Source organism: Podarcis muralis, chromosome Z (assembly GCF_964188315.1).
Source record: "Podarcis muralis chromosome Z, rPodMur119.hap1.1, whole genome shotgun sequence".
NCBI lineage: Eukaryota > Metazoa > Chordata > Lepidosauria > Squamata > Lacertidae > Podarcis > Podarcis muralis.
Genome location: NC_135673.1, coordinates 15258976 through 15271217, shown reverse-complemented (window position 1 = coordinate 15271217; position 12242 = coordinate 15258976). Strand labels below are relative to the sequence as shown.

The 12242-nt window shown below is 44.6% G+C and overlaps 1 protein-coding gene across 5 annotated transcripts in view; it reads left to right on the top strand.

Moving 5' to 3' along the window:
• Positions 1 to 12242, top strand: part of LOC114588941 (uncharacterized) — a 131907-nt gene that overhangs the window by 36488 nt on the left and 83177 nt on the right. The window lies entirely within an intron of this gene.

The following is a 12242-nucleotide window of genomic DNA, read 5'->3' as shown; positions in this document are numbered from 1 at the left end:
GTTGATAAGGACTGCCCCTTAAATTGTGGATGCCAAGCATATTTACATACATGCTGTCCAGTATCATTTGTTTAGATGTGACCTTTTCATTAGGGGTGTGTGTGTGTGTGTGTGTGTGTGTGTGTGTGTGTGTGTGTTTTCCTGTATTTTCTTCTCACTGCACTGGATTGGAATAATAATTTTAAGGTGCTTCAAGGCTGCCTTACAGGGAACATACATTTTGCCACCGATTTTCTTCTATATGTTAGAAAAGGAACACCAATAAATGCTTTTATTTGTTTGTTTGTTTATATTAAATAAATGTCTATACTTCCCATCATCCAAGGATCACAGGGAGTTTAAAATACAAAACACAAAAATACATAACATAGTAACAAACACAAACAATACCCTGCCCCATATACAGTTTCATTAGCCAAAGGCCTGGATGAAGATGAATAATAATAATAATAATAATAATAATAATAATAATAATAATTTATTTTTTATACCCCGCCCATCTGGCTGGGTTTCCCCAGCCACTCTGGGCGGCTTCCACAGAAACCAAAAATACACTAAAATATCACACAATAAAAACTTCCCTGAACAGGGCTGCCTTAAGATGTCTTCTGAATGTCAGGTAGTTGTTTATCTCTTTGACATCTGATGGGAGGGCGTTCCACAGGGCGGGTGCCACTACCGAGAAGGCCCTCTCCTAGTTCCCTGTAGCTTTGCTTCTCGCAATGAGGGAACCGCCAGAAGGCCCTCGGTGGTGGACCTCAGCATCCGGGCAGAACGATGGGGGTGGAGACGCTCCTTCAGGTATACTGGGCAGAGGCCATTTAGGGCTTTAAAGGTCAACACCAGCACTTTGAATTGTGCTCGGAAACGTACTGAGAGCCAATGTAGGTCTTTCAAGACTGGTGTTATGTGGTCTCGGCGGCCGCCCCGAGTCACCAGTCTAGCTGCCGCATTCTGGATTAGTTGTAGTTTCCGGGTCACCTTCAAAGGTAGCCCCACGTAGAGTGCATTGCAGTAGTCCAAGCGGGAGATAACTAGAGCATGCACCACTCTGGTGAGCCAGTCTGGTGAGTTGGTAGACAGCTGCCCTGGATACAGAATTGACCTGTGCCTCCATGGACAGCTGTGAGTCCAATATGACTCCCAGGCTATGCACCTGGTCCTTCAGGGGCACAGTTACCCCATTCAGGACCAGGGAGTCCTCCACACCTGCCCGCCCCCTGTCCCCCAAAAACAATACTTCTGTCTTGTCAGGATTCAACCTCAATCCATTAGCCGCCATCCATCCTCCAACCGCCTCCAGGCACTCATACAGGACCTTCACTGCCTTCACTGGTTCTGATTGGAAAGAGAGGTAGAGCTGGGTATTATCTGCATATTGATGGACACCCAGTCCAAACCCTCTGATGATCTCTCCCAGCGGCTTCATATAGATGTTGAAAAGCATGGGGGAGAGGACGGAACCCTGAGGCACCCCACAAGTGAGAGCCCAGGGGTCTGAACACTCAACCCCCACCACTTTCTGAACACGGCCCAGGAGGAAGGAGTGAAACTACTGTATAACAGTGCTCCCAGCTCCCAGCCCCTCTAGACGGTCCAGAAGGATGTTATGGTTGATTGTATCAAAGGCCGCTGAGAGATCCAGAATGCTTTTGCCTGGTGCCTAGAGATATGTAATGAAGGCACTGGGCAAGCCTCCCTGGGGAGACCATCCCACAAACAGGAAGCCACCACAGAAAAGTCTCCCTCTCCTGTTGCCATCCTTCAGAGATGAGTGCAGAGTCTGGGATGGTTGTTGGCAAATGGCAGACATCAGGATTTTCTCGCTAACAAGATAAACTGGTCAGCATGGAAGGGAATGCAGCTTGACTACTTTTAGTAAGCAGCAAAGTTCCAGTGGCCTTGAATATTGATGATAACACAGAATTAGAAGTGCTGGTGCCTGCAGGTGCCAGATTAAACACTAGAGGGAAGCACGTGATCAATAGTTTAAGGATGAGCTGAGATTCTGTTTCCTTTGCACAGTTGTTTATTGTATTCATATCCCACTTTTTGCTCCTGGTTCTTCTACCTATCCTCATTTAACCCTCACAAAAACCCTGTGTAGCTGGCTAGGCTGAGAGGCAGTGCCTGGCCCAAGGCCACCCCCTGAGCTTTCATGGCCAACTGGGGATTTGAACTCTGGTTTCCCAGGTATGGAGTATGGCACTGTAACTGTCAGTTTGCATTTCTTAGTGCAGAAAGTATTGATATGATGTGTAAAGATCTTTCCTATTCTAATTAACTCAAGAGGGTTATGGAACACCCCCCTCACACCCACCCCCCTCACACACAAAAACAAAGATCACCACAGCCAATCACAAACAAACAACCTCTCTCACCACCAAAGGAACACAAGTGAACAGCAGAGAACCTGCACGAGCAACGCTGACACCAAACCTTACATACATTAAGTAAAATAGAAACATCCCCACCCCACCCTCACCCATCTTTCCCCCCTCCACCTCTTTCCCCCTTTTCTTCCTAATGTCTCAACAAATGAAACTGATTTGTAAAAATTTGTTACATGGTAAAAATACGAGAGAGAGACATTATACATACTTTTGTAAATCAAGATTTTTTTTAATAAAAATACATTATTAAAAAAAATAGGGTTATGAAAGCTTCTCTGTGTGAAAGAAAAAGCAGAAGGTTCATGATGTTTGTGTTGAGTACAGCTGGATTAACTGGCTCTGCTGTCCCTTTCAGTCAAGGCCATGCTGAATATAAAAATAAGGCCAGAAGGAGCGTGGGTTTAACTTTATCTTTCTATCTCTTTTGCTTTGGTGTTCTGCACAGTAAACACTCGGGTTGCGAACATGATCCGTGCGGGAGGCATGTTTGCAACCTGCAGCGTTCGCAACCCGCAGCGCCATGTCAGCGCACGCACGGGTAACAATTTGGCACTTCTGCACATGCGCAAAGTGTGATTTAGTGCTTCTGCGCATGTACAAGTGCCGAAACCCAGAAGTAACCGGTTCCGGTACTTCCGGGTTTCAGCGCATCCGTAACCCGAAAATGTGCAACCTGAAGCGTCTGTAACCTGAGATATGACTGTATATAGTGTTAAGGTTTAGTCTTATTATAAATTGTTGTAAGTTTAAATTAAGTCTGCTGCAACTGGATTTCTTATGGCCAGTGCCAATCCTGAATGGATTTGTGACCATTATGCTCATTTGCCTTCAGTAGCAGAAAAGCTCTGCTGGATGAAATTCAATTGCCTCTGGTCTATTTTTTGGGAATCCTGCAACATTTTAAAGTTTTTAATCTGCTAACTATACGTTGGAATCAGCTCTGGATCAATATTGAGTAGAATGTCATGACAGTAACCACTACACTATGCTGGTTCCAACAGAGTATGGAGCAGAAATCTCTAGGCCTAGTGATAGCAATATATATTATAGCAATATATATTACTATAACACCTCTACAAAGAAATCTGGTTGCCTGTTTGATAGTGGGCCAAGTTTAAGGCATTGCCCTTAACAACTTGGGACCAGTTTACTTTTGGGATTGCTTTAACCCATACATGCCCACTCAACTGCATTGATCTGCAGAACTGGCATAAGAACGTAAGGTGATCCTGCTGGATCAGGCCAATGGCCCAACTTGTTCAGCATCTTGTTCTTACAGTGGCCAGCAAGATGGCCCTATGGGAAGCCCATAAGCAAGACCTGAGTGCAACAGCATTCTCCCTTCCTGTGGTTTCCAACAACTGGTATTTGGAATCATTGCTGCCTCCACCTTTGGAGACAGATCATACCCATTGTGGCTAGTAGCCACTGATAGCCTTCTCCTGCTCCATGAATTTGTCTAATCCTCTTTTAAAGTTGTCTATGTTGGTGGTTAGGGACGTGGGTGGCGCTGCGGTCTAAACCACAGAGACTAGGGCTTGCCGGTCAGAAGGTCAGAGGTTTGAATCCCTGCAACGGGGTGAGCTCCCGTTGCTCGGTCCCAGCTCCTGCCCACCTAGCAGTTCAAAAGCACGTCAAAGTGCAAGTAGATAAATAGGTACCACTCCGGCAGGAAGGTAAATGATGTTTCCGTGCGCTGCTCTGGTTCGCCAGAAGCAGCTTAGTCATGCTGGCCACATGACCCGGAAGCTGCACGACGGCTCCCTCAGCCAATAAAGCGAGATGAGCACCGCAACCCCAGAGTTGGTCACGACTGGACCTAATGGTCAGGGGTCCCTTTACCTTTACCTTTATGTTGGTAGTTATAACTATCATCACTGGAGCGAGTTCTATAGTTTGACTATGCACTGTGTGAAGAAGTACTTTTGGTCCTAATGTTCAGGAGATCTAGTGTTTGGAGAGAGGGAGAAAGGCTTTTCTTTTTCCTATCCACTTTCTCTACGCCAGGCATAATTTTATAAGCATCCATCATGTTGCCTCTTACCTTCTCTCTAAACTAAAAAGGCCCAAATGCTGAAACCTTTCTTTATAGGGGAGTTGATCGTTTTGGCACTGTTTCAGGTGTCACACAATACTTGTTCCACACTTCTAAGAAATCAGCCTCCTAATGCAGTAGTACTTATACTTTGGAACTCCCTGCCTATTGGCATCAGGCAGGCACTTTCACTGTGCTCTCCTATTTGGTTAGGCAGACCTCCCCAGACCTGTAGAATGTTGACAGGTGTTTTATTTCTTTTTAGCTACTGTTGATTTTAATCATCTTTAAAAACATTGAAAGTACCCATTTAACTGTTTTTTATTTATAATTTTAATGTTTTGGGTGGGTATTTTTGTAAACTTCTTAAAGGTTTTCTGTATACATTTTGTTAAATAACATCTGAAAGATTAATGACCAGGAGTGTTATTAGATAACATGACTATTCTATTCCATTATTTTTATTGCATTCATATCCCACCTTTTCTCCCAAGGAGTTCAAGATGGCATGCATGGTTCTGCCTCTTCTTATTTAATCCCCACAACAACCCTGTGAAGTAGATTAGGCTCGGAGTCGGTGACTGGCCTAAGTGATACCCAGCAAGCTTCATGGCTGAGTGAAAGACTTGAACCCTGGTCTCCCAGGCACCATTGTCTGACACTCTAACCACTACACCGTACAATATGTGCAAGCCTGCAGCTTCCATTCATAGCCCATACTGAGGATGTGTCCTGTTAGCTGCCCCAAGGTGCAAGTGCTGAAGCCAAGCCTGTTAGTCATCATCAGATTGCACTTTCCAAATTGTGTAACCAGATTACAGTTTAGAAGTTAAAACAAGGCTGAAACCCACCAAGCACTGCTCTCTTGAAACTTAACCCCATCAAAATTTAGCAGGACTCACTGCAGGAAATGTGTTTCGACATCAGAGCATATCCAGTTACCTCCTTTTTAGAAATCTAGTCTGTGGGATGATGCCTCACTGTCCTCAAAAATTCACTTTGCCTCTTCTGTTCATCCCTCCAAAATAAATATACCGGTATTTATGGCAATGCTGCCACCCTCTGTTTTAGCAACACCAAGCATGCCTTTTCTGCAGCACCTACTTTCTTCTTCCTCCTCTAGGTGGCAACCTCTCATAAGTTTCCTTATTTCACTGCCTTCATCCTTAGCATAAGATGCCGTTTTTTAAAAAAGAGAAAAGTTTGCTTATAACAGGACTGGAAGAAACTGTGTCCCTCCAGATGAGGTGTTTTTTTTACTACAACATCTATCAGTCCCAGGCCACATAGCCAATGGTCTGGGATGATGAGAGTTGTAGTCCAATCACACCTGAAGAGGCATAGGTTCCCTGTCCTTGCTTTTACATATATTTACATCCTGGGGGCAAGGTGGGGGATTGGCCTGATCATAAAATGAAAGAATTTGGAAAGGGTTGCTTAAAACTGTAACATGACTGCAATTCTGAGTGGTACATCCATCCTCAGATCCATAAGAAACAGACCAAGGCAATATTATGGGAACCTTTTTCTACCCCAAACTGAATTATCAGGTAGTGTAATTTCCCAAAGCAAAGCCATATGCAGTTATATGAAGAGAAGATCCTCTTAAGCGTTGCACTTGAGAAAATGGATGGGATGTTTAAAAAGGGGGGGATGGGGGACAGAGAAGAGCCATTGAAATAATGGAGCCATTGAAATTAATGCACATGACTAATTTAGGCCCATTAGTTCCAGTAGGTCTACTCTGAGAAGGACTTAAGTTGGCGGCAACCCTTTATACTTAAATTTGCACAGCATGCTAACGCTCACTACATTGTTTTCTAGCTTTGTCTATGATTTGTTTTATTTTCCTAATCCAGTCAGATGCAGTGAAAATTGCGATATAAACTTTTTAAAAACAAATAAATTGCCATTAAAAAAATTCCCAGAACCTGGTGGGGATTCAACTGAGTCAGGATCCTGGCAGCTGCTGGACTCTGGGGTCATGGCAGTACTCTAGACAAGAATGTCCATTTCCCTCTCTCCAATAAGAATGAAGAGGAAATTCCCAGTGATCTGTCCAGCGTACAGATGGATAGCAACCAAAGCAGTTTTATCTAGAGATGTAACATTTCTGGAAATGCTGATATTTTGAAGAGTGAAAACCCTCCACATTACAGTGGTACCTCAGGTTACAGACGCTTCAGGTTACAGACACTTCAGGTTACAGACGCTTCAGGTTACAGACTCTGCTAACCCAGAAATAGTACCTCAGATTAAGAACTTTGTTTCAGGATGAGAACAGAAATCACGCAGCAGCGGCGTGGTAGCAGTGGGAGGCCCAATTAGCTGAAGTGGTGCCTCAGGTTACGAACAGTTTCAGGTTAAGAACGGACCTCCAGAACGAATTAAGTTCTTAATGTGAGGTACCACTGTATTTCTATATATAAAAAAGCATAGTTCATCCTCAAAACACCCTGAAATATTAAAGGAAACCACTGAAATATTCACAGTGTTTTCTTGGATGCCTTGCACAAAGTTAGATTCTGTCCTTTGGGTTCAGAATCAAAAGGTAAGGCAGATTTCACCAATCTGGTGCCTCCACTTCCTTGGGACTATAGCTGACATCCGCCTTAGCCAATACTGAAAATGGTTCCTCGCCCCTGTCTTAATGGGAAGAGCTATTCAATAGTGGAACAACATGGAAGTAGTTTAGCAGAGGTTGAATACCCTCCTGGTGGGGTTGTAGCAGTTGCACTGAGCAAAGGGTTAGACTAATTTACCACCAGGGTGCCGCCTTCTTCAGTGATACAGAAGCAGTGATCAAACTGGAGCTGCCTGTGCTATTGTTGTTTAGCTGGCCTCGCCCCTTGAAAGTTGTCCTTTCCATAAGGCCCTGCCTCATGTGGCAGCTGCTGAATGGTGCTGAATGGACAGAGCTCTGTGTCTGTGTTCATGTGCCTTGCAGCCGGTTGCACAGCCTCTAATCCAATGGTGGCCATTGCGACTGGTGGGGCAGAAGGCAGGGAGCCTACCAGTAGATGGTGCCAGAGAGCCAATGACAGGCAGAACCAATTAATTCAATTTCGTCTCCATCTTCCTTCCTGATGAGTTATATAAAGGACAAAAAGAAGACCATCATATGTATAAAGCTCCATGATACCATGGTGAACAGACATGGCTTTCCCTAGAGAATTCTGGGAGCTGTAGTTTGGAAAGAGTGCTGAGAGCTGCTTGGAGGCCCCATTCCCCTCACAGAGTTATAATTCCCAGAGCGATTTAGCAATCAGTCACTCTTCCCTGAGAACTCTGAGAAATATAGCTCTGGGAAGCGAATAAGGTAAAGGACCCCTGACAGTTAAGTCCAGTCACGAATGACTCTGGGGTTGCTGCGCTCATCTCATTTCACTTTACTGGCTGAGGGAGCTGACATTTGTCTGCAGACAGTTTTTCCGGGTCATGTAGCCAGCATGACTAAGCCGTTTCTGGCGAAAACAGAGCAGTGCATGGAAATGCCGTTTCCCTTCCCGCCACAGCGGTACCTAGTTATCTACTTGCACTGGCGTGCTTTTGAACTTTTGAACTAGGTTGGCAGGAGCAGGGACCGAGCAATGGGAGCTCACCCCAATGTGGGGATTCGAACTGCCAACCTTCCGATTGGCAAGCCCTAGGCTCAGTGGTTTAGAGACCACAGCCTCCTAACAACTCTTGGCACCCTTCACAAACTATAGCTCCCAGAATTCTCTGGGTGAAACCATGACCGTTTAAAGTGGTATCATAGTACTTTAAATGTTTAGTGTGAGTGTGGCCTGAAACTAGGGATGAAGCTGAGAGCCAGTGCTGCCTCCTGGACTGTTTTTAAGTAAGGTAGGCAGGTGAGGGCAGACTGAGCTTGGTGGAGCAGTGTCCCATATACCCTAACATATGAGCTTCCACTGCCCTAAGCTAGCCTGAATCCTTCAGGTGCAATGGAGGACGCTGAAGGAAGATTCAACAGCTAGTGTGGTCAGCTTTTGCACATAGAAATGGAGAGAGGGGAGGAATATGTCATCTTGTCCTTCGTCTCAAACTGCAAAATGTTTTGGACTATTCTTGCAGAGTTGTCTTTGTTATGCAATGAATTTATGTGCTCCACTGTGACGAGTGTAACTTATTTTAATCTGTCAGTCCCTTCTATGTGGTTTCAAGACCGGCTGAAATGACAGGATAATGTCATTATGGTGCCTTAAAGCACCGATATGCACTGAAATACAATTCCCTCCCTCTTGTGTCTGGGGCCATCGAAGAGTTCTTGTTGCATACATTTAATGTGTATGACTACCCCAAAAAATCCTGGGAACTATGGGTTGCTGCACATAGAGCTACAATTTCCAGTGCCCTTGATAAGCTACAGTTCCCAGAGTTCTTTGAGGGAAGCCACATGCTTTGAATGTCTAGGGTAGCATTTGGCTACATCCTACTTAGAGCAGGCCCACTGAAATTAACAAATTTGAAGATGACACCAAACTGGGAGGGGTGCCTAATGCCACAAAAGACAGAATTGGGATTCAATATTACCTTAACAGATTGGAGAACTGGGCCAAAATTAACACAATACAGTGGTACCTCGGGTTACAGACGCTTCAGGTTACAGACTCCGCTAACCCAGAAATAGTACCTCGGGTTAAGAACTTTGCTTCAGGACAAGAACAGAAATCGTGCGGTGGCGGCAACAGGAGGCCCCATTAGCTAAAGTGGTACCTCAGGTTAAGAACAGTTTCAGGATAAGAACTGACCTCCAGAACGAATTAAATTCTTAACCCGAGGTACTACTATAAATTTCAACCGGGAAAAATGTAAGATTGTGCACTTAGCAGTACAAGTGAAAAGGATTTAGGGGTCTTAGTAGACCACAAACTTAACATGAGTCAACAGTGTGACGCAGCAACAAAAGAAGCAAATGCTATCCTAGGATGCATCATCAACAGAAGTCTAATGTCCAGACCAAGGGAAGTAATAGTACTGCCTTGGTGAGACCGCACTTGGAGTCCTGTGTCCAGTTCTGGGCACCACAATTTAAAAAGGATATTGACAAGCTGGAACATGTGCAAAGGAGGGCAACCAAGATGATCAAGGGTCTGGAAAACAAGAATTATGAGGAATGGTTGAGGGAGTCGGGTATGTTTAGCCTGGGAAAGGGGAGATCAAAACAAGGAGATTCTGACTAAACATCAGGAATAACTTTCTGACAGTAAGAGCTGTTCAACAATAGAACGGACTCCCTTGGGAGGTGATGGACTCTCCTTCCATTGAAGTTTTAAAGCCGAGGTGGGATGGCAAATTATCATGGATGCTTTAGTTGAGATTCCTCATTGCAGGGGACTAGATGACCCTCAGGGTCTTTTCCAACTCTACAAGTTTATGATTCTATAAGTTATCCATGCCCATTAACTTCAATGGGTCTACTCTGATTAGGACTCATGTTGAATACTTAATTGTCAAATTTCCATAATATAATGAATTCTTATATGTCATTTTCATTAATATATGAATTTTTATGCACACTTTACTCTGGGATTTGCACTTTTGTAAGCATTACTTGGCTGAGCAGCTGCATTGCAAAATTTGGAGAAGTGTGAACTTTGAAAGATGGCCGCATTTTGGTTCGCATATAGTTTTGGAAACGGCAAAGTTGGTAGGTTGGCCTTTAAATGTGAACTGAAACACATTCTCCCCCATCTCTAGAGAGCTGGGAGGTAGTGGCATCATAAGGGTGGTAGCTTGGGGCAGAAGCCTAGAGCCCCACTTGGGTCTCCAAACACAACAGGGCTGGCTTATTACCTTTGGAAATTTAGCATCTAAAGAGGGAACCATTAAGTCAAGAGTCTTCACCACATGACTCTTAACACAAAGATCCTGTACTCTGCTATATCAGTGAATGGGGCAGACCTGTGTTTAGACACAGATGCCTGCCCCCAAACCATGTGCAGTTTTTCCTTGAATTATGGCTTAAAAGAGGAAACATCCCCACTCCAAGAACTAGGTGTTGTCAACTTTTGCACTTGGGTTACCTGAAGGAAATTGTGTGCCCCAGGCAACCATACAAAGTGAGTGGCTCTTTCCAAGCCAGAATTAAAACTCTCTTTTTTTTTTTGGCCCCCCAAATTGAGGACAGTATTTTATCAGGATCAGGTACAAGGAGAGGGGACGACGACGAAACAAACAGGACCTTCCCTGGGAAATGGGGACAGTTGGAGCGTATGAATCGAGAGGATAAAATAGTTATTATCAGATTAGCCTCCGCCATGAAAAGCACAGTCCCACATCCCTCTCCTAGTTAGTTAGCATTTAGATAGGATGGCACCACGGCTACACAATAGACATCAAAGCCTGAACTCTTGGGCTCAGCAAGAGGGATTAATTTCTTTAACCAACACGCCTGCTTTGGCCTCTTCTCATTACCCCTGCCTTGTCATCCTCAATGTTAGATTTGATTGAAGATTATACCATTTAGGCCTTTCCCCCTCTTTGCCACTGAAAAGGGGAGAGAGGAGAAAAAAAATCCCTCCCAGCCCTATTGAATTGTACATTCTTCAGCTGGGCCGACGTCAATACTCGTCCACCCCCGCTTCCTAATTCTGCTTCATTTAAACTTCATCAACTTTTTCAATCAAGTGGAAAGATCTTGAAATGGGGTCCATAAGCAGAAAGCCAAAAGCCTTCTCTTTTTGTCAGATAATTTATGCGGTTTTCTTCCCCCCCAAAGACACCACCCGCCCTGCTCACTCTTTTCTCTGGTCTCCCCCCCCCTCCTTTTCCCTTTCTAATTCCTTCTCCTTTTCGCTCCCTTTCCTTGATGCTGCAAATGAGATTACAGTATTTAAATGACTATGATAATCAATCCGGGGACCTTGAGCCAAGATTGAGGTTAATTTTTCTTAGCAGAACAAAGAAAGCATGATGTCTCAAGGGAGATCTGGAGGTGCAATCTGTGTTTGTCGATCTCCCCCACCCCACTCCCCACTCCCTGAAAATCCAGCTTTTGGAAGCTTTCCTTGTGACTAACTAGGAGGGCTGTTGATGATTTTCCCCCCGTTTTCCAACCAACAGGGCCCTAAGAGAGAAGAAATGTAATTTAGAGCTGATAAACAGCTAACCACCTTCAATCAACAATTTTAATAGGGAAAGAAGTCGCTTAGATGGTGTGATGGGCGATATAATGAAACAGCTATCATTTACCGTGGTTATATTTAAGCACACCTTTGAATCACTTCTCTGCCCCCCCCCCATAAGAGTGGGGTGGGGGGAGTGAGTATTCTACTGCTGAAAACTTTTGGAAAGAGCAAAACTAGAACAATCTGTACAGATCTTAGGCAAATGAAGCTTTTTCTTATGGTCGCACAAACTCCAATTTCTGAGTGGTAAGCAACTCCAGGGGTTCCAATGCTTACCCAGAGTTCAGTTCAAGGTGACTTACATGGTTGTCCCCCCCCCCCCCTTAATCTCCACAACAAATCTGTAAAGTAGGTTAGGCTGAGAGGCAGTGACTGGTTCAAGGTCACCCAGAGACGTTCCATGACTGAGTGGGGATTTGAACCCTGGTCTCCCAGGTCCTAGTCTGGCATCCTAACTGCTGCACCACACTGGCTCTGATTTCCTTGGAAAGAAGGTCAGTGGAGCCTGTGGTGTCTTTGGGGTGTGTGGCTTTATTTACGTATATATACAACCTGAGCTTAGGATGGAGGGGGTCACAGCATTAACACTCCATAGGTCTTCTCTCCCCATTAGGTTTTGAGGAAGATCACCCATAGCTTTGGGGTCCAGCATAGAGCAATACAAGTCTCTGTTTCTTCAGC